At 42.8% G+C, this 26,370-nt stretch overlaps 1 protein-coding gene across 1 annotated transcript in view; it reads left to right on the forward strand.

Moving 5' to 3' along the window:
• Positions 1-26,370, forward strand: part of LOC118945793 (GDP-mannose 4,6 dehydratase-like) — a 156,160-nt gene that overhangs the window by 38,678 nt on the left and 91,112 nt on the right. The window lies entirely within an intron of this gene.

Here is a 26,370-nt window from a genome sequence, read left to right on the forward strand (position 1 = left end):
ATCATGTCACTGTTTGGGACTGTGGGTCAATGATATCATGTCACCGTGTGGGACTGTGGGTCAATGATATCATGTCACCGTGTGGGACTGTGGGTCAATGATATCATGTCACCGTGTGGGACTGTGGGTCAATGATATCATGTCACCGTGTGGGACTGTGGGTCAATTAACCTTGTCGGAGTTGGCACCCTGATTCTAGATTGTGAGCTAGGCAGGTTACTGCATGTGAAGGTCTCCCACTCAGAAGTATGAGATGGGGAGGGGGGCGGGGGCAGGTTGATCTCAGGTCTCCCCACTGGAAGCCCGAGGTAGGGGGGAGCGGGTGAATCTTTCAAATAGAGCACTTCTAACTTCTAACTTTCTACAGTACTAATGCAATTAGTAAAATCAGTCACACTACGAAATGCTACCAAATAATCCACAATTCATTCATAATACTGTGATATAATACTAGTTTCACAGACATGTTGTTGCATTTTGGTTTGTGTGAAATCGTTGAGAATAATATAAAACCAGTCTACGCACCACCAAGGTGAATTGGTTTAGTCTTGACTCTTGGTTGACAGTGTTGGGGGATGGGTAATGTATTGATGCTTGGTTGACAGTGTTGGGGGAAGGGTAATGTATTGATGCTCGAGTGGCAAATCAACACAATTTTTTTTCTATTTGTCTTTGTTGCTTCTTTTTGATATTTATGAGTCTTATTTTTGTATATATTTTTTATATGTATTTAGTTTTAAATGTTACAATTATCTATTTGTGGCACTGATGGGGGGGGTTTGCCCAGGGAAACATACAAGCTAGAACCGCCACTGGGTGGGAGTGTGTGTGGTAGTAGAGGTGAGGTATAGTAGATTATGTTGGAAATATTAGTGGGAGTGTAGTGTATGATAGAGAGGTGTAGGAGGCTATGTGGAGATGAGAGCTTCTGTGTGTGTGTGTGTGTGTGCGTGCATGTGTGTGTGATGGGGAGCTGAATCCTGTTGATCTAGAGGACGTTTGTTTTAGTGGAAACCAAATCTCTCTGACCTTTTTTGTATTCATCCTCTCCTACTGGCCAGGCCATAGCGGGATGTTAGAGATGACACGCACACACACTTCTAAGGAATCAACATTTTGCTGTATAGCCCTGGCCACCCAGAAGGCTATTATGTTTTCAGATTAAGCAGATGGATATGCCAACATCATTGGGATTGTTTCAGTTTGTATAAGTGTGTGTGTTTGTGTGTGTTTAATTTCTCCCCACCCACTACTAGTCTGTTGTATATTTACCTATGATGAGCCCCACCAGGATTTTGCCCCTGTAAATTTTATTGGCCGTTAGATTTAGAAGCAGATTATTGGTATAAAGCAGTCAGCAACACGGACATAAACCTGAGCTAGGTTTCATATTGCTCACTTACTTGAGGATGAATACAAGGGAATGTTAACACATATGATCGTGTTCAGTTTCTGGCGCTTTTGCAGATCTATATCCAACGCGTTACTTTTTTTTGTAGGTTTCAGCTCGAGGGTTGAAAGCTCATGATAATGTTTCACAATAATATGTTTTTGTGTGTGTTGCATACAGTAAATTGGAGTCCATTGTGTATTTTGTGCTGAAATATTTAGCCCTAGTCAATAATGATATGCTAGCAATTAGCCTGGCATGCTATTGGTAGGCTAGGAGTCATCAGGGTGAATTAGTTGGCACATGACCTAGTCATCCCACCGACTGATCCCATCCATCTCCATCAAGCATGAGTTATCAGCTGTAATTGTAATTACCATGGTTGTGAGGCTCTGGGAGATATTGGTATTTTACCATGTTGTCCTCATAACCCTTAATGCCATAACTCACCTTTAGAGCCCCCACTCCGCCCACCCAACATGCAGACACGCACACACCAATCCTGACAGGGTAAAACATAGTTGAAAGGTGAAAAGTGCAGTCGGCATCCATTCCCAGTTCCCAGCATGTCGAGAGTGAGGTCAGTGTCTGCCCGTCGGGCCACGGCCACGGCCACGCAGAGAATCATGGGAAAGAGCAGTGGAGAATTAATCGCAGTCAATGAGGGGGAACCAGGCTGGCTGAGACGTCACTAACACCCATTAAAAGAGAGCGAGAGAGAGGTTGTGTGTGCCCTTGTACAGTGTATGGGTGCAGGGGTGGTACTCTCTGGGACAATACAAGGCTCTCTGAAAGAAAGGGTACAAATAAATCCCGGGTCATGTTCAGTAAAACAGGAGTAAAACAGGGTGGTTCTATTTGAACTTGTCCAGTAAAAAAAGGTTTGTGTTGTTTTGCTACACTGTGCCCTAATGAACATGCCTTTTCCGGTTCAGTATAATACCGTTAGAATAACTTCAATAAAGATTTTGATAGCCATTTAGTGGTAATGTTCATAACTATACATACGCTTTTGAGCCTTATATTAACTGTTGTGTTATTCTCTCCTCTTTCCTCTCCTCCTGGCCCTGGTATCTCTGCACCTCTCTGATTCAGAGGGGATGGGTTAAATGCGGAAGACGCATTTCAGTTGAATGCATTCAGTTGTACAACTGACTAGGTATCTCCCTTTCCCTTTCCGTTTCCCTTTCCCTCTGACACCACTCAGGTAAGACATGAAAATGAATCAATACTCACACAGGCATTGTTTGAAAGGCTGCTCAGTAGTAGCATGGCTATTACAGTATATATGGGTGTTTGGTATTACTATGTAGTAGTTAGTGTTGAGTTTGAATGCTCCTCCTGTGCTCTCACAACAGTCGTATCTTGTCCATACACCATGCTGGCAGAGTGATGACATGGACATGAGTGTGAGGTGGAGTGTGTGTTTCGTTGTAGAGGGGTGTTAAGAGAGACCATGACTACTGAAGGACTGTGGCCTCCATGTCGGTCACAATGTAATAGAGGTTTGTGTGTGTGTGTGTGTGTGTGTGTGTGTGTGTGTGTGTGTGTGTGTGTGTGTGTGTGTGTGTGTGTGTGTGTGTGTGTGTGTGTGTGTGTGTGTGTGAGAGAGAGAGAGACAGAGGCAGGGTTTATTAGTCCAGTATTTAGCACTGTAACAGAGCCTCGCACTCTCTATTTTACCCAGGACCGGGTCGCTGACAGGAGAGCTATGGCAATGTGTCATGGAGCAGCATACAGGACACACACACACACACCTTATTTTACACAGTACAGTAGTTGCATAGTTGAGTTGTGTCCTCTACCAGTAGGATGTGGTAGACTGCACTGTAAATGAGAGCTGACTCTGGGTTACATAAGCTTACTGCATGAGTGACTTCATTCGTGAGTGACTTCGCATGTGAGTGACTTTATATGTGACTGGACATAACATAGAGTTCAATAGATCCCTATGACCTCTGTGTTTGTGTAGGTCTGCATCTGCAATGGCACCCTATTCCCTATATAGTGCACTGCTATTGACTAGGGCCATGTGCATGCACAGATGCAGCCTAGGTGTTTACCACATCCTGTGACAATTGGTACATAACAAGCTGACATGAAAGATCCCTTTAAAACATGACACATGTCCGATACCCTAGAACACACTACAGTACATGTCCGATAGCCTAGAACACACTACAGTACATGTCTGATACCCTAGAACACACTACAGTACATGTACGATACCCTAGAACATCCTACACTATACGTCTGATACCCTAGAACACACTACACGTCTGAAACCCTAGAACACACCACACTACATGTCTGATACCCTTGAACCCACTACACGAAACGTCTGATACCATTGAACACACTAAACTACACGTCTGATACCCTAGAACACACTACACTACATGTCTGATACCCTTGAACACACTACACGAAACGTCTGTATCATTGAAAACACTACTTTACCCTTCTGATACCCTAGAATACACTACACTATACGTCATGATACCCTAGAACACACTACACTACACGTCTGACACCCTAGAACACACAGCACTACACATCTGATACCCTTGAACACACTACACTATAAGTCTGATACCCTAGAACACACTACACGTCTGATACCCTAGAACACACTACATGTCTGATACCCTAAAACACACTACACTACACGTCTGATACCCTAGAACACACTACACTACACGTCTGATACCCTCGAACTCATTACACTATACATCTGATACCCTAGAACACACTACACTACACGTCTGACACCCTAGAACACACAGCACTACACATCTGATACCCTTGAACACACTACACTATAAGTCTGATACCCTAGAACACACTACACTAGACGACTGACACCCTAGAACACACTACACTAAAGGTCTGATACCTTAGAACATCCTACACTATACGTCTGATACCCTAGAACACACTACACGTCTGATACCCTAGAACACACTACATGTCTGATACCCTAAAACACACTACACTACACGTCTGATACCCTAGAACACACTACACTACACGTCTGATACCCTCGAACTCACTACACTATATGTCTGATACCCTAGAACACACTACACTACACGTCTGATCCTGTTGAACACACTACACTATACGTCTGATACCCTAGAACACACTAGACGTCTGACACCCTAGAACACACTACACTACACGTCTGATATTGTAGATAACACTACACTAAACGTCTGATACCCTTGAACACACTACCCTACACGTCCGAAACCTTTGAACACACTACACAATACGTCTGATACGCTTGAACACACTACACTACACATCTGATACCCTAGAACACACTACACTACACGTCTGATACCCTAGAACACACTACACTTCTGATACCAAACTACACACTACACATCTGATACCCTAGAACACACTACACTACACAACTGACACCCTAGATCACACTACACGTCTGAAACCCTAGAACACACGACACTACATGTCTGATACCTTTGAACACACTACACGAAACGTCTGATACCATTGAACACACTACACTACATGTCTGATACCCTAGAACACACTACACTACATGTCTGATACCCTTAAACACACTACACAAAACGTCTGATACCATTGAACACACTACACTACACGTCTGATACCCTAGAACACACTACAATATACGTCTGATACCCTAGAACACACAACACTACACGTCTGACACCCTAGAACACACTACACTACAGGTCTGATACCCTAGAACACACTACACGTCTGAAACCCTAGAACACACCACACTACATGTCTGATACCCTTGAACCCACTACACGAAACGTCTGATACCATTGAACACACTAAACTACACGTCTGATACCCTAGAACACACTACACTACATGTCTGATACCCTTGAACACACTACACGAAACGTCTGTACCATTGAACACACTACTTTACCCTTCTGATACCTTAGAACATCCTACACTATACGTCTGATACCCTAGAACACACTACACGTCTGATACCCTAGAACACACTACATGTCTGATACCCTAAAACACACTACACTACACGTCTGATACCCTAGAACACACTACACTACACGTCTGATACCCTCGAACTCACTACACTATATGTCTGATACCCTAGAACACACTACACTACACGTCTGATCCTGTTGAACACACTACACTATACGTCTGATACCCTAGAACACAATAGACGTCTGACACCCTAGAACACACTACACTACACGTCTGATATTGTAGATAACACTACACTAAACGTCTGATACCCTTGAACACACTACCCTACACGTCCGAAACCTTTGAACACACTACACAATACGTCTGATACGCTTGAACACACTACACTACACATCTGATACCCTAGAACACACTACACTACACGTCTGATACCCTAGAACACACTACACGTCTGATACCAAACTACACACTACACATCTGATACCCTAGAACACACTACACTACACAACTGACACCCTAGATCACACTACACGTCTGAAACCCTAGAACACACGACACTACATGTCTGATACCTTTGAACACACTACACGAAACGTCTGATACCATTGAACACACTACACTACATGTCTGATACCCTAGAACACACTACACTACATGTCTGATACCCTTAAACACACTACACAAAACGTCTGATACCATTGAACACACTACACTACACGTCTGATACCCTAGAACACACTACAATATACGTCTGATACCCTAGAACACACAACACTACACGTCTGACACCCTAGAACACACTACACTACAGGTCTGATACCCTAGAACACACTACACGTCTGAAACCCTAGAACACACCACACTACATGTCTGATACCCTTGAACCCACTACACGAAACGTCTGATACCATTGAACACACTAAACTACACGTCTGATACCCTAGAACACACTACACTACATGTCTGATACCCTTGAACACACTACACGAAACGTCTGTACCATTGAACACACTACTTTACCCTTCTGATACCCTAGAATACACTACACTATACGTCATGATACCCTAGAACACACTACACTACACGTCTGACACCCTAGAACACACAGCACTACACATCTGATACCCTTGAACACACTACACTATAAGTCTGATACCCTAGAACACACTACACGTCTGATACCCTAGAACACACTACACGTCTGATACCCTCGAACTCACTACACTATACGTCTGATACCCTAGAACACACTACACTACACGTCTGACACCCTAGAACACACAGCACTACACATCTGATACCCTTGAACACACTACACTATAAGTCTGATACCCTAGAACACACTACACGTCTGATACCAAAGAACACACTACACGTCTGATACCCTAGAACACACTACACTAAACAAATGACACCCTAGATCACACTACACTACAGGTCTGATAACTTAGAACATCCTACACTATACGTCTGATACCCTAGAACACACTACACGTCTGAAACCCTAGAACACACGACACTACATGTCTGATACCCTTGAACACACTACACGAAACGTCTGATACCATTGAACACACTACACTACATGTCTGATACCCTAGAACACACTACACTACATGTCTGACACCCTAGAACACACTACACTACATGTCTGACACCCTAGAACACACTACACTACATGTCTGACACCCTAGAACACACTACACTACATGTCTGACACCCTAGAACACACTACACGAAACGTCTGATACCATTGAACACACTAAACTACACGTCTGATACCCTAGAACACACTACACTACATGTCTGATACCCTTGAACACACTACACGAAACGTCTGTACCATTGAACACACTACTTTACCCTTCTGATACCCTAGAATACACTACACTATACGTCATGATACCCTAGAACACACTACACTACACGTCTGATACCATACAACACACTACACTACATGTCTGATACCCTAGAACTCAATACACATCTGATACCCTAGAATATGCTAAACATCTGATACCCTAGAACACACTACACATCTGATTCCCTAGAAAACAGAATACGTCTGATACCCTTGAACACACTACACTATACGTCTGATACCACAGAACACACTACACTATACGTCTGATACCCTAGAACACAGTAAACTACACGTCTGATACTCTAGAACACACTACACTAAACGTCTGATACCCTAGAACACACTACACGTCTGATACCCTAGTTCACACTACAGTACACGTCTGATACGGTCAAACACACTTCACTACACGTCTGATACCCTAGAACACACTACACTACACATCTGATATGCTTGAACAAATTACACTTCATGTCTGATTCCCTAGAACACACTACACTACGCATCTGATACCCTAGAACACGCTACACATCTGATACCCTAGAACACACTACACGTCTGATACCCTAGAACACACTACACATCTGATTCCCTAGAACACAGAATACGTCTGATACCCTTGAACACACTAAACTATACGTCTGATACCCCAGAACACACTACACTATACGTCTGATACCCTAGAACACACTACACGTCTGATACCCTAGTTCACACTACACTATACATCTGATACCCTAGAACATACTACACTACACGTCTGATACCCTAGAACACACTACACTACACGTCTGATACCCTAGAACACACTACACTACACGTCTGATACCCTAGAACACACTACACTACACGTCTGATACACTTGAACACACTACACTACACGTCTGATTACCTAGAACACACTGCACTACACATCTGATTCCCTAGAACACACTACACTACACATCTGATACCCTAGAACACACTACACTACACATCTGATTCCCTAGAACACACTACACTACACATCTGATACCCTAGAACACACTACACGTCTGATACCCTAGAACACACTACAGTACATGTCTGATACCATAGAACACACTACACTACATGTCTGATACCCTAGAACTCAATACACGTCTGATACCCTAGAACACACTACACTACACAACTGACACCCTAGATCACACTACACTACAGGTCTGATAACTTAGAACATCCTACACTATACGTCTGATACCCTAGAACACACTACACGTCTGAAACCCTAGAACACACGACACTACATGTCTGATACCCTTGAACACACTACACGAAACGTCTGATACCATTGAACACACTACACTACATGTCTGATACCCTAGAACACACTACACTACATGTCTGATACCCTTAAACACACTACACAAAACGTCTGATACCATTGAACACACTACACTACACGTCTGATACCCTAGAACACACTACAATATACGTCTGATACCCTAGAACACACAACACTACACGTCTGACACCCTAGAACACACTACACTACAGGTCTGATACCTTAGAACATCCTACACTATACGTCTGATACCCTAGAACACACTGCACGTCTGAAACCCTAGAACACACCACACTACATGTCTGATACCCTTGAACCCACTACACGAAACGTCTGATACCATTGAACACACTAAACTACACGTCTGATACCCTAGAATACACTACACTATACGTCATGATACCCTAGAACACACTACACTACACGTCTGATACCATACAACACACTACACTACATGTGTGATACCCTAGAACTCAATACACATCTGATACCCTAGAATATGCTAAACATCTGATACCCTAGAACACACTACACATCTGATTCCCTAGAAAACAGAATACGTCTGATACCCTTGAACACACTACACTATACGTCTGATACCACAGAACACACTACACTATACGTCTGATACCCTAGAACACAGTAAACTACACGTCTGATACTCTAGAACACACTACACTAAACGTCTGATACCCTAGAACACACTACACGTCTGATACCCTAGTTCACACTACAGTACACGTCTGATACCGTCGAACACACTTCACTACACGTCTGATACCCTAGAACACACTACACTACACATCTGATATGCTTGAACAAATTACACTTCATGTCTGATTCCCTAGAACACACTACACTACGCATCTGATACCCTAGAACACGCTACACATCTGATACCCTAGAACACACTACACGTCTGATACCCTAGAACACACTACACATCTGATTCCCTAGAACACAGAATACGTCTGATACCCTTGAACACACTAAACTATACGTCTGATACCCCAGAACACACTACACTATACGTCTGATACCCTAGAACACACTACACGTCTGATACCCTAGTTCACACTACACTATACATCTGATACCCTAGAACATACTACACTACACGTCTGATACCCTAGAATACACTACACTACACGTCTGATACCCTAGAACACACTACACTACACGTCTGATACCCTAGAACACACTACACTACACGTCTGATACACTTGAACACACTACACTACACGTCTGATTACCTAGAACACACTGCACTACACGTCTGATTCCCTAGAACACACTACACTACACATCTGATACCCTAGAACACACTACACGTCTGATACCCTAGAACACACTACAGTACATGTCTGATACCATAGAACACACTACACTACATGTCTGATACCCTAGAACTCAATACACGTCTGATACCCTAGAACACACTACACTACACAACTGACACCCTAGATCACACTACACTACAGGTCTGATAACTTAGAACATCCTACACTATACGTCTGATACCCTAGAACACACTACACGTCTGAAACCCTAGAACACACGACACTACATGTCTGATACCCTTGAACACACTACACGAAACGTCTGATACCATTGAACACACTACACTACATGTCTGATACCCTAGAACACACTACACTATACGTCTGATACCCTAGAACACACTACACTACACGTCTGACACCCTAGAACACACAGCACTACACATCTGATACCCTTGAACACACTACACTATAAGTCTGATACCCTAGAACACACTACACGTCTGATACCAAAGAACACACTACACGTCTGATACCCTAGAACACACTACACTAAACAAATGACACCCTAGATCACACTACACTACAGGTCTGATAACTTAGAACATCCTACACTATACGTCTGATACCCTAGAACACACTACACGTCTGAAACCCTAGAACACACGACACTACATGTCTGATACCCTTGAACACACTACACGAAACGTCTGATACCATTGAACACACTACACTACATGTCTGATACCCTAGAACACACTACACTACATGTCTGACACCCTAGAACACACTACACTACATGTCTGACACCCTAGAACACACTACACTACATGTCTGACACCCTAGAACACACTACACTACATGTCTGACACCCTAGAACACACTACACGAAACGTCTGATACCATTGAACACACTAAACTACACGTCTGATACCCTAGAACACACTACACTACATGTCTGATACCCTTGAACACACTACACGAAACGTCTGTACCATTGAACACACTACTTTACCCTTCTGATACCCTAGAATACACTACACTATACGTCATGATACCCTAGAACACACTACACTACACGTCTGATACCATACAACACACTACACTACATGTCTGATACCCTAGAACTCAATACACATCTGATACCCTAGAATATGCTAAACATCTGATACCCTAGAACACACTACACATCTGATTCCCTAGAAAACAGAATACGTCTGATACCCTTGAACACACTACACTATACGTCTGATACCACAGAACACACTACACTATACGTCTGATACCCTAGAACACAGTAAACTACACGTCTGATACTCTAGAACACACTACACTAAACGTCTGATACCCTAGAACACACTACACGTCTGATACCCTAGTTCACACTACAGTACACGTCTGATACGGTCGAACACACTTCACTACACGTCTGATACCCTAGAACACACTACACTACACATCTGATATGCTTGAACAAATTACACTTCATGTCTGATTCCCTAGAACACACTACACTACGCATCTGATACCCTAGAACACGCTACACATCTGATACCCTAGAACACACTACACGTCTGATACCCTAGAACACACTACACATCTGATTCCCTAGAACACAGAATACGTCTGATACCCTTGAACACACTAAACTATACGTCTGATACCCCAGAACACACTACACTATACGTCTGATACCCTAGAACACACTACACGTCTGATACCCTAGTTCACACTACACTATACATCTGATACCCTAGAACATACTACACTACACGTCTGATACCCTAGAACACACTACACTACACGTCTGATACCCTAGAACACACTACACTACACGTCTGATACCCTAGAACACACTACACTACACGTCTGATACACTTGAACACACTACACTACACGTCTGATTACCTAGAACACACTGCACTACACATCTGATTCCCTAGAACACACTACACTACACATCTGATACCCTAGAACACACTACACTACACGTCTGATTCCCTAGAACACACTACACTACACATCTGATACCCTAGAACACACTACACGTCTGATACCCTAGAACACACTACAGTACATGTCTGATACCATAGAACACACTACACTACATGTCTGATACCCTAGAACTCAATACACGTCTGATACCCTAGAACACACTACACTACACAACTGACACCCTAGATCACACTACACTACAGGTCTGATAACTTAGAACATCCTACACTATACGTCTGATACCCTAGAACACACTACACGTCTGAAACCCTAGAACACACGACACTACATGTCTGATACCCTTGAACACACTACACGAAACGTCTGATACCATTGAACACACTACACTACATGTCTGATACCCTAGAACACACTACACTACATGTCTGATACCCTTAAACACACTACACAAAACGTCTGATACCATTGAACACACTACACTACACGTCTGATACCCTAGAACACACTACAATATACGTCTGATACCCTAGAACACACAACACTACACGTCTGACACCCTAGAACACACTACACTACAGGTCTGATACCTTAGAACATCCTACACTATACGTCTGATACCCTAGAACACACTGCACGTCTGAAACCCTAGAACACACCACACTACATGTCTGATACCCTTGAACCCACTACACGAAACGTCTGATACCATTGAACACACTAAACTACACGTCTGATACCCTAGAATACACTACACTATACGTCATGATACCCTAGAACACACTACACTACACGTCTGATACCATACAACACACTACACTACATGTGTGATACCCTAGAACTCAATACACATCTGATACCCTAGAATATGCTAAACATCTGATACCCTAGAACACACTACACATCTGATTCCCTAGAAAACAGAATACGTCTGATACCCTTGAACACACTACACTATACGTCTGATACCACAGAACACACTACACTATACGTCTGATACCCTAGAACACAGTAAACTACACGTCTGATACTCTAGAACACACTACACTAAACGTCTGATACCCTAGAACACACTACACGTCTGATACCCTAGTTCACACTACAGTACACGTCTGATACCGTCGAACACACTTCACTACACGTCTGATACCCTAGAACACACTACACTACACATCTGATATGCTTGAACAAATTACACTTCATGTCTGATTCCCTAGAACACACTACACTACGCATCTGATACCCTAGAACACGCTACACATCTGATACCCTAGAACACACTACACGTCTGATACCCTAGAACACACTACACATCTGATTCCCTAGAACACAGAATACGTCTGATACCCTTGAACACACTAAACTATACGTCTGATACCCCAGAACACACTACACTATACGTCTGATACCCTAGAACACACTACACGTCTGATACCCTAGTTCACACTACACTATACATCTGATACCCTAGAACATACTACACTACACGTCTGATACCCTAGAATACACTACACTACACGTCTGATACCCTAGAACACACTACACTACACGTCTGATACCCTAGAACACACTACACTACACGTCTGATACACTTGAACACACTACACTACACGTCTGATTACCTAGAACACACTGCACTACACGTCTGATTCCCTAGAACACACTACACTACACATCTGATACCCTAGAACACACTACACTACACGTCTGATTCCCTAGAACACACTACACTACACATCTGATACCCTAGAACACACTACACGTCTGATACCCTAGAACACACTACAGTACATGTCTGATACCATAGAACACACTACACTACATGTCTGATACCCTAGAACTCAATACACGTCTGATACCCTAGAACACACTACACTACACAACTGACACCCTAGATCACACTACACTACAGGTCTGATAACTTAGAACATCCTACACTATACGTCTGATACCCTAGAACACACTACACGTCTGAAACCCTAGAACACACGACACTACATGTCTGATACCCTTGAACACACTACACGAAACGTCTGATACCATTGAACACACTACACTACATGTCTGATACCCTAGAACACACTACACTACATGTCTGATACCCTTAAACACACTACACAAAACGTCTGATACCATTGAACACACTACACTACACGTCTGATACCCTAGAACACACTACAATATACGTCTGATACCCTAGAACACACAACACTACACGTCTGACACCCTAGAACACACTACACTACAGGTCTGATACCTTAGAACATCCTACACTATACGTCTGATACCCTAGAACACACTGCACGTCTGAAACCCTAGAACACACCACACTACATGTCTGATACCCTTGAACCCACTACACGAAACGTCTGATACCATTGAACACACTAAACTACACGTCTGATACCCTAGAATACACTACACTATACGTCATGATACCCTAGAACACACTACACTACACGTCTGATACCATACAACACACTACACTACATGTGTGATACCCTAGAACTCAATACACATCTGATACCCTAGAATACGCTAAACATCTGATACCCTAGAACACACTACACATCTGATTCCCTAGAACACAGAATACGTCTGATACCCTTGAACACACTACACTATACGTCTGATACCCTAGAACACACTACACTACACGTCTGATACCCTAGAACACAGTACACTACACGTCTGATACTCTAGAACACACTACACTAAACGTCTGATACCCTAGAACACACTACATGTCTGATACCCTAGTTCACACTACAGTACACGTCTGATACCATTGAACACACTACACTACACGTCTGATACCCTAGAACACACTACAATATACGTCTGATACCCTAGAACACACAACACTACACGTCTGACACCCTAGAACACACTACACTACAGGTCTGATACCTTAGAACATCCTACACTATACGTCTGATACCCTAGAACACACTGCACGTCTGAAACCCTAGAACACACCACACTACATGTCTGATACCCTTGAACCCACTACACGAAACGTCTGATACCATTGAACACACTAAACTACACGTCTGATACCCTAGAATACACTACACTATACGTCATGATACCCTAGAACACACTACACTACACGTCTGATACCATACAACACACTACACTACATGTGTGATACCCTAGAACTCAATACACATCTGATACCCTAGAATATGCTAAACATCTGATACCCTAGAACACACTACACATCTGATTCCCTAGAAAACAGAATACGTCTGATACCCTTGAACACACTACACTATACGTCTGATACCACAGAACACACTACACTATACGTCTGATACCCTAGAACACAGTAAACTACACGTCTGATACTCTAGAACACACTACACTAAACGTCTGATACCCTAGAACACACTACACGTCTGATACCCTAGTTCACACTACAGTACACGTCTGATACCGTCGAACACACTTCACTACACGTCTGATACCCTAGAACACACTACACTACACATCTGATATGCTTGAACAAATTACACTTCATGTCTGATTCCCTAGAACACACTACACTACGCATCTGATACCCTAGAACACGCTACACATCTGATACCCTAGAACACACTACACGTCTGATACCCTAGAACACACTACACATCTGATTCCCTAGAACACAGAATACGTCTGATACCCTTGAACACACTAAACTATACGTCTGATACCCCAGAACACACTACACTATACGTCTGATACCCTAGAACACACTACACGTCTGATACCCTAGTTCACACTACACTATACATCTGATACCCTAGAACATACTACACTACACGTCTGATACCCTAGAATACACTACACTACACGTCTGATACCCTAGAACACACTACACTACACGTCTGATACCCTAGAACACACTACACTACACGTCTGATACACTTGAACACACTACACTACACGTCTGATTACCTAGAACACACTGCACTACACGTCTGATTCCCTAGAACACACTACACTACACATCTGATACCCTAGAACACACTACACTACACGTCTGATTCCCTAGAACACACTACACTACACATCTGATACCCTAGAACACACTACACGTCTGATACCCTAGAACACACTACAGTACATGTCTGATACCATAGAACACACTACACTACATGTCTGATACCCTAGAACTCAATACACGTCTGATACCCTAGAACACACTACACTACACAACTGACACCCTAGATCACACTACACTACAGGTCTGATAACTTAGAACATCCTACACTATACGTCTGATACCCTAGAACACACTACACGTCTGAAACCCTAGAACACACGACACTACATGTCTGATACCCTTGAACACACTACACGAAACGTCTGATACCATTGAACACACTACACTACATGTCTGATACCCTAGAACACACTACACTACATGTCTGATACCCTTAAACACACTACACAAAACGTCTGATACCATTGAACACACTACACTACACGTCTGATACCCTAGAACACACTACAATATACGTCTGATACCCTAGAACACACAACACTACACGTCTGACACCCTAGAACACACTACACTACAGGTCTGATACCTTAGAACATCCTACACTATACGTCTGATACCCTAGAACACACTGCACGTCTGAAACCCTAGAACACACCACACTACATGTCTGATACCCTTGAACCCACTACACGAAACGTCTGATACCATTGAACACACTAAACTACACGTCTGATACCCTAGAATACACTACACTATACGTCATGATACCCTAGAACACACTACACTACACGTCTGATACCATACAACACACTACACTACATGTGTGATACCCTAGAACTCAATACACATCTGATACCCTAGAATACGCTAAACATCTGATACCCTAGAACACACTACACATCTGATTCCCTAGAACACAGAATACGTCTGATACCCTTGAACACACTACACTATACGTCTGATACCCTAGAACACACTACACTACACGTCTGATACCCTAGAACACAGTACACTACACGTCTGATACTCTAGAACACACTACACTAAACGTCTGATACCCTAGAACACACTACATGTCTGATACCCTAGTTCACACTACAGTACACGTCTGATACCATTGAACACACTACACTACACGTCTGATACCCTAGAACACACTACAATATACGTCTGATACCCTAGAACACACAACACTACACGTCTGACACCCTAGAACACACTACACGTCTGATACCCTAGTTCACACTACAGTACACGTCTGATACCGTCGAACACACTTCACTACACGTCTGATACCCTAGAACACACTACACTACACATCTGATATGCTTGAACAAATTACACTTCATGTCTGATTCCCTAGAACACACTACACTACGCATCTGATACCCTAGAACACGCTACACATCTGATACCCTAGAACACACTACACGTCTGATACCCTAGAACACACTACACATCTGATTCCCTAGAACACAGAATACGTCTGATACCCTTGAACACACTAAACTATACGTCTGATACCCCAGAACACACTACACTATACGTCTGATACCCTAGAACACACTACACGTCTGATACCCTAGTTCACACTACACTATACATCTGATACCCTAGAACATACTACACTACACGTCTGATACCCTAGAACACACTACACTACACGTCTGATACCCTAGAACACACTACACTACACGTCTGATACCCTAGAACACACTACACTACACGTCTGATACACTTGAACACACTACACTACACGTCTGATTACCTAGAACACACTGCACTACACGTCTGATTCCCTAGAACACACTACACTACACATCTGATACCCTAGAACACACTACACTACACGTCTGATTCCCTAGAACACACTACACTACACATCTGATACCCTAGAACACACTACACGTCTGATACCCTAGAACACACTACAGTACATGTCTGATACCATAGAACACACTACACTACATGTCTGATACCCTAGAACTCAATACACGTCTGATACCCTAGAACACACTACACTACACAACTGACACCCTAGATCACACTACACTACAGGTCTGATAACTTAGAACATCCTACACTATACGTCTGATACCCTAGAACACACTACACGTCTGAAACCCTAAAACACACGACACTACATGTCTGATACCCTTGAACACACTACACGAAACGTCTGATACCATTGAACACACTACACTACATGTCTGATACCCTAGAACACACTACACTACATGTCTGATACCCTTAAACACACTACACAAAACGTCTGATACCATTGAACACACTACACTACACGTCTGATACCCTAGAACACACTACACTACATGTCTGATACCCTAGAACACACTACACTACATGTCTGATACCCTTAAACACACTACACAAAACGTCTGATACCATTGAACACACTACACTACACGTCTGATACCATTGAACACACTACACTACATGTCTGATACCCTAGAACACACTACACTACATGTCTGATACCCTTAAACACACTACACAAAACGTCTGATACCATTGAACACACTACACTACACGTCTGACACCCTAGAACACACTACACTACAGGTCTGATACCTTAGAACATCCTACACTATACGTCTGATACCCTAGAACACACTGCACGTCTGAAACCCTAGAACACACCACACTACATGTCTGATACCCTTGAACCCACTACACGAAACGTCTGATACCATTGAACACACTAAACTACACGTCTGATACCCTAGAATACACTACACTATACGTCATGATACCCTAGAACACACTACACTACACGTCTGATACCATACAACACACTACACTACATGTGTGATACCCTAGAACTCAATACACATCTGATACCCTAGAATACGCTAAACATCTGATACCCTAGAACACACTACACATCTGATTCCCTAGAACACAGAATACGTCTGATACCCTTGAACACACTACACTATACGTCTGATACCCTAGAACACACTACACTACACGTCTGATACCCTAGAACACAGTACACTACACGTCTGATACTCTAGAACACACTACACTAAACGTCTGATACCCTAGAACACACTACATGTCTGATACCCTAGTTCACACTACAGTACACGTCTGATACCATTGAACACACTACACTACACGTCTGATACCCTAGAACACACTACAATATACGTCTGATACCCTAGAACACACAACACTACACGTCGGACACCCTAGAACACACTAAACTATACGTCTGATACCCCAGAACACACTACACTATACGTCTGATACCCTAGAACACACTACACGTCTGATACCCTAGTTCACACTACACTATACATCTGATACCCTAGAACATACTACACTACACGTCTGATACCCTAGAACACACTACACTACACGTCTGATACCCTAGAACACACTACACTACACGTCTGATACCCTAGAACACAATACACTACACGTCTGATACCCTTGAACACACTACACTACACGTCTGATTACCTAGAACACACTGCACTACACGTCTGATTCCCTAGAACACACTACACTACACATCTGATACCCTAGAACACACTACACTACACGTCTGATTCCCTAGAACACACTACACTACACATCTGATACCCTAGAACACACTATACGTCTGATACCCTAGAACACACTACACTACACGTCTGATACCCTAGAACACAGTACACTACACGTCTGATACTCTAGAACACACTACACTAAACGTCTGATACCCTAGAACACACTACATGTCTGATACCCTAGTTCACACTACAGTACACGTCTGATACCATTGAACACACTACACTACACGTCTGATACCCTAGAACACACTACAATATACGTCTGATACCCTAGAACACACAACACTACACGTCGGACACCCTAGAACACACTAAACTATACGTCTGATACCCCAGAACACACTACACTATACGTCTGATACCCTAGAACACACTACACGTCTGATACCCTAGTTCACACTACACTATACATCTGATACCTAGAACATACTACACTACACGTCTGATACCCTAGAACACACTACACTACACGTCTGATACCCTAGAACACACTACACTACACGTCTGATACCCTAGAACACACTACACTACACGTCTGATACCCTTGAACACACTACACTACACGTCTGATTACCTAGAACACACTGCACTACACGTCTGATTCCCTAGAACACACTACACTACACATCTGATACCCTAGAACACACTACACTACACGTCTGATTCCCTAGAACACACTACACTACACATCTGATACCCTAGAACACACTACACGTCTGATACCCTAGAACACACTACAGTACATGTCTGATACCATAGAACACACTACACTACATGTCTGATACCCTAGAACTCAATACACGTCTGATACCCTAGAACACACTACACTACACAACTGACACCCTAGATCACACTACACTACAGGTCTGATAACTTAGAACATCCTACACTATACGTCTGATACCCTAGAACACACTACACGTCTGAAACCCTAGAACACACTACACGAAACGTCTGATACCATTGAACACACTACACTACATGTCTGATACCCTAGAACACACTACACTACATGTCTGATACCCTTAAACACACTACACAAAACGTCTGATACCATTGAACACACTACACTACACGTCTGATACCCTAGAACACACTACAATATACGTCTGATACCCTAGAACACACAACACTACACGTCTGACACCCTAGAACACACTACACTACAGGTCTGATACCTTAGAACATCCTACACTATACGTCTGATACCCTAGAACACACTGCACGTCTGAAACCCTAGAACACACCACACTACATGTCTGATACCCTTGAACCCACTACACGAAACGTCTGATACCATTGAACACACTAAACTACACGTCTGATACCCTAGAATACACTACACTATACGTCATGATACCCTAGAACACACTACACTACACGTCTGATACCATACAACACACTACACTACATGTCTGATACCCTAGAACTCAATTCACATCTGATACCCTAGAATACGCTAAACATCTGATACCCTAGAACACACTACACATCTGATTCCCTAGAACACAGAATACGTCTGATACCCTTGAACACACTACACTATACGTCTGATACCCTAGAACACACTACACTACACGTCTGATACCCTAGAACACAGTACACTACACGTCTGATACTCTAGAACACACTACACTAAACGTCTGATACCCTAGAACACACTACATGTCTGATACCCTAGTTCACACTACAGTACACGTCTGATACCATTGAACACACTACACTACACGTCTGATACCCTAGAACACACTACAATATATGTCTGATACCCTAGAACACACAACACTACACGTCTGATTCCCTAGAACACACTACACTACACATCTGATACCCTAGAACACACTACACTGCACATCTGATACCCTAGAACACACTACACGTCTGATACCCTAGAACACACTACAGTACATGTCTGATACCATAGAACACACTACACTACATGTCTGATACCCTAGAACTCAATACACGTCTGATACCCTAGAACCCACTACACTACACAACTGACACCCTAGATCACACTACACTACAGGTCTGATAACTTAGAACATCCTACACTATACGTCTGATACCCTAGAACACACTACACTTCTGAAACCCTAGAACACACGACACTACATGTCTGATACCCTTGAACACACTACACGAAACGTCTGATACCATTGAACACACTACACTACATGTCTGATACCCTAGAACACACTACACTACATGTCTGATACCCTTAAACACACTACACAAAACGTCTGATACCATTGAACACACTACACTACACGTCTGATACCCTAGAACACACTACAATATACGTCTGATACCCTAGAACACACAACACTACACATCTGACACCCTAGAACACACTACACTAAAGGTCTGATACCCTAGAACACACTACACGTCTGAAACCCGTCTGATACCCCAGAACACACTACACTATACGTCTGATACCCTAGAACACACTACACGTCTGATACCCTAGTTCACACTACACTATACATCTGATACCCTAGAACATACTACACTACACGTCTGATACCCTAGAACACACTACACTACACGTCTGATACCCTAGAACACACTACACTACACGTCTGATACCCTAGAACACACTACACTACAAGTCTGATACCCTTGAACACACTACACTACACGTCTGATTCCCTAAAACACACTGCACTACACGTCTGATTCCCTAGAACACACTACACTACACATCTGATACCCTAGAACACACTACACTACACATCTGATTCCCTAGAACACACTACACTGCACATCTGATACCCTAGAACACACTGCACGTCTGAAACCCTAGAACACACCACACTACATGTCTGATACCCTTGAACCCACTACACGAAACGTCTGATACCATTGAACACACTAAACTACACGTCTGATACCCTAGAATACACTACACTATACGTCAGGATACCCTAGAACACACTACACTACACATCTGATACCATACAACACACTACACTACATGTCTGATACCCTAGAACTCAATACACATCTGATACCCTAGAATACGCTAAACATCTGATACCCTAGAACACACTACACATCTGATTCCCTAGAACACAGAATACGTCTGATACCCTTGAACACACTACACTATACGTCTGATACCACAGAACACACTACACTATACGTCTGATACCCTAGAACACACTACACTACACGTCTGATACTCTAGAACACAGTACACTACATGTCTGATACCCTAGTTCACACTACAGTACACGTCTGATACCGTCGAACACACTTCACTACATGTCTGATACCCTAGAACACAATACACTACACATCTGATATGCTTGAACAAATTACACTTCACGTCTGATTCCCTAGAACACACTACACTACGCATCTGATACCCTAGAACACGCTACACATCTGATACCCTAGAACACACTACACGTCTGATACCCTAGAACACACTACACATCTGATTCCCTAGAACACAGAATACGTCTGATACCCTTGAACACACTAAACTATACGTCTGATACCCCAGAACACACTACACTATACGTCTGATACCCTAGAACACACTACACGTCTGATACCCTAGTTCACACTACACTATACATCTGATACCCTAGAACATACTACACTACACGTCTGATACCCTAGAACACACTACACTACACGTCTGATACCCTAGAACACACTACACTACACGTCTGATACCCTAGAACACACTACACTACAAGTCTGATACCCTTGAACACACTACACTACACGTCTGATTCCCTAAAACACACTGCACTACACGTCTGATTCCCTAGAACACACTACACTACACATCTGATACCCTAGAACACACTACACTACACATCTGATTCCCTAGAACACACTACACTGCACATCTGATACCCTAGAACACACTACACGTCTGATACCCTAGAACACACTACAGTACATGTCTGATACCATAGAACACACTACACTACATGTCTGATACCCTAGAACTCAATACACGTCTGATACCCTAGAACCCACTACACTACACAACTGACACCCTAGATCACACTACACTACAGGTCTGATAACTTAGAACATCCTACACTATACGTCTGATACCCTAGAACACACTACACTTCTGAAACCCTAGAACACACGACACTACATGTCTGATACCCTTGAACACACTACACGAAACGTCTGATACCATTGAACACACTACACTACATGTCTGATACCCTAGAACACACTACACTACATGTCTGATACCCTTAAACACACTACACAAAACGTCTGATACCATTGGACACACTACACTACACGTCTGATACCCTAGAACACACTACAATATACGTCTGATACCCTAGAACACACAACACTACACATCTGACACCCTAGAACACACTACCCTAAAGGTCTGATACCCTAGAACACACTACACGTCTGAAACCCGAGAACATCCTACACTACATGTCTGATACCCTTGAACCCACTACACGAAACGTCTGATACCATTGAACACACTAAACTACACGTCTGATACCCTAGAACACACTACACTACATGTCTGATACCCTTGAACACACTACACGAAACGTCTGTACCATTGAACACACTACTTTACCCTTCTGATACCCTAGAACACACTACACTACACGTCTGATACCATACAACACACGACACTACATGTCTGATACCCTAGAACTCAATACACATCTGATACCCTAGAATACGCTACACATCTGATACCCTAGAACACACTACACATCTGATTCCCTAGAACACAGAATACGTCTGATACCCTTGAACACACTACACTATACGTCTGATTCCCTAGAACACACTACACTACACATCTGATACCCTAGAACACACTACACGTCTGATACCCTGGTTCACACTACAGTAAACGTCTGTTACCATAGAACACACTTCACTACATGTCTGATACACCAGGACACACTAAACTATACGTCTGATACCCTAGAACACACTACACTACACGTCTGATACCCTAGAACACACTAAACGTCTGATACCCTGGTTCACACTACAGTAAACGTCTGTTACCATAGAACACACTTCACTACATGTCTGATACACCAGGACACACTACACTATACGTCTGATACCCTAGAACACACTACACTACACGTCTGATACCCTAGAACACACTAAACGTCTGATACCCTGGTTCACACTACAGTAAACGTCTGTTACCATAGAACACACTTCACTACATGTCTGATACCCTAGAACACACTTACACTACACATCTGATACCCTAGAACACACTACACGTCTGATACCCTAGAACACACTACAGTACATGTCTGATACCCTAGAACTCAATACACGTCTGATACCCTAGTTCACACTACAGTAAACGTCTGTTACCATAGAACTCACTTCACTACATGTCTGATACCCCAGAACACACTACACTATACGTCTGATACCCTAGAACCCACTACACTACACAACTGACACCCTAGATCACACTACACTACAGGTCTGATAACTTAGAACATCCTACACTATACGTCTGATACCCTAGAACACACTACACGTCTGAAACCCTAGAACACACGACACTACATGTCTGATACCCTTGAACACACTACATGAAACGTCTGATACCATTGAACACACTACACTACATGTCTGATACCCTAGAACACACTACACTACATGTCTGACACCCTAGAACACACTACACTACATGTCTGACACCCTAGAACACACTACACTACATGTCTGACACCCTAGAACACACTACACTACATGTCTGATACCCTTGAACCCACTACACGAAACGTCTGATACCATTGAACACACTAAACTACACGTCTGATACCCTAGAACACACTACACTACATGTCTGATACCCTTGAACACACTACACGAAACGTCTGTACCATTGAACACACTACTTTACCCTTCTGATACCCTAGAATACACTACACTATACGTCATGATACCCTAGAACACACTACACTACACGTCTGATACCATACAACACACTACACTACATGTCTGATACCCTAGAACTCAATACACATCTGATACCCTAGAATATGCTAAACATCTGATACCCTAGAACACACTACACATCTGATTCCCTAGAAAACAGAATACGTCTGATACCCTTGAACACACTACACTATACGTCTGATACCACAGAACACACTACACTATACGTCTGATACCCTAGAACACAGTACACTACACGTCTGATACTCTAGAACACACTACACTAAACGTCTGATACCCCAGAACACACTACACGTCTGATACCCTAGTTCACACTACAGTACACGTCTGATACCGTCGAACACACTTCACTACACGTCTGATACCCTAGAACACACTACACTACACATCTGATATAATTGAACAAATTACACTTCATGTCTGATTCCCTAGAACACACTACACTACGCATCTGATACCCTAGAACACGCTACACATCTGATACCCTAGAACACACTACACGTCTGATACCCTAGAACACACTACACATCTGATTCCCTAGAACACAGAATACGTCTGATACCCTTGAACACACTAAACTATACGTCTGATACCCCAGAACACACTACACTATACGTCTGATACCCTAGAACACACTACACGTCTGATACCCTAGTTCACACTACACTATACATCTGATACCCTAGAACATACTACACTACACGTCTGATACCCTAGAACACACTACACTACACGTCTGATACCCTAGAACACACTACACTACACGTCTGATACCCTAGAACACACTACACTACACGTCTGATACCCTTGAACACACTACACTACACATCTGATTACCTAGAACACACTGCACTACACGTCTGATTCCCTAGAACACACTACACTACACATCTGATACCCTAGAACACACTACACTACACGTCTGATTCCCTAGAACACACTACACTACACATCTGATACCCTAGAACACACTACACGTCTGATACCCTAGAACACACTACAGTACATGTCTGATACCATAGAACACACTACACTACATGTCTGATACCCTAGAACTCAATACACGTCTGATACCCTAGAACACACT

The sequence above is a fragment of the Oncorhynchus mykiss genome, chromosome 30 (assembly GCF_013265735.2).
Source record: "Oncorhynchus mykiss isolate Arlee chromosome 30, USDA_OmykA_1.1, whole genome shotgun sequence".
In the NCBI taxonomy this organism is placed as follows: domain Eukaryota; kingdom Metazoa; phylum Chordata; class Actinopteri; order Salmoniformes; family Salmonidae; genus Oncorhynchus; species Oncorhynchus mykiss.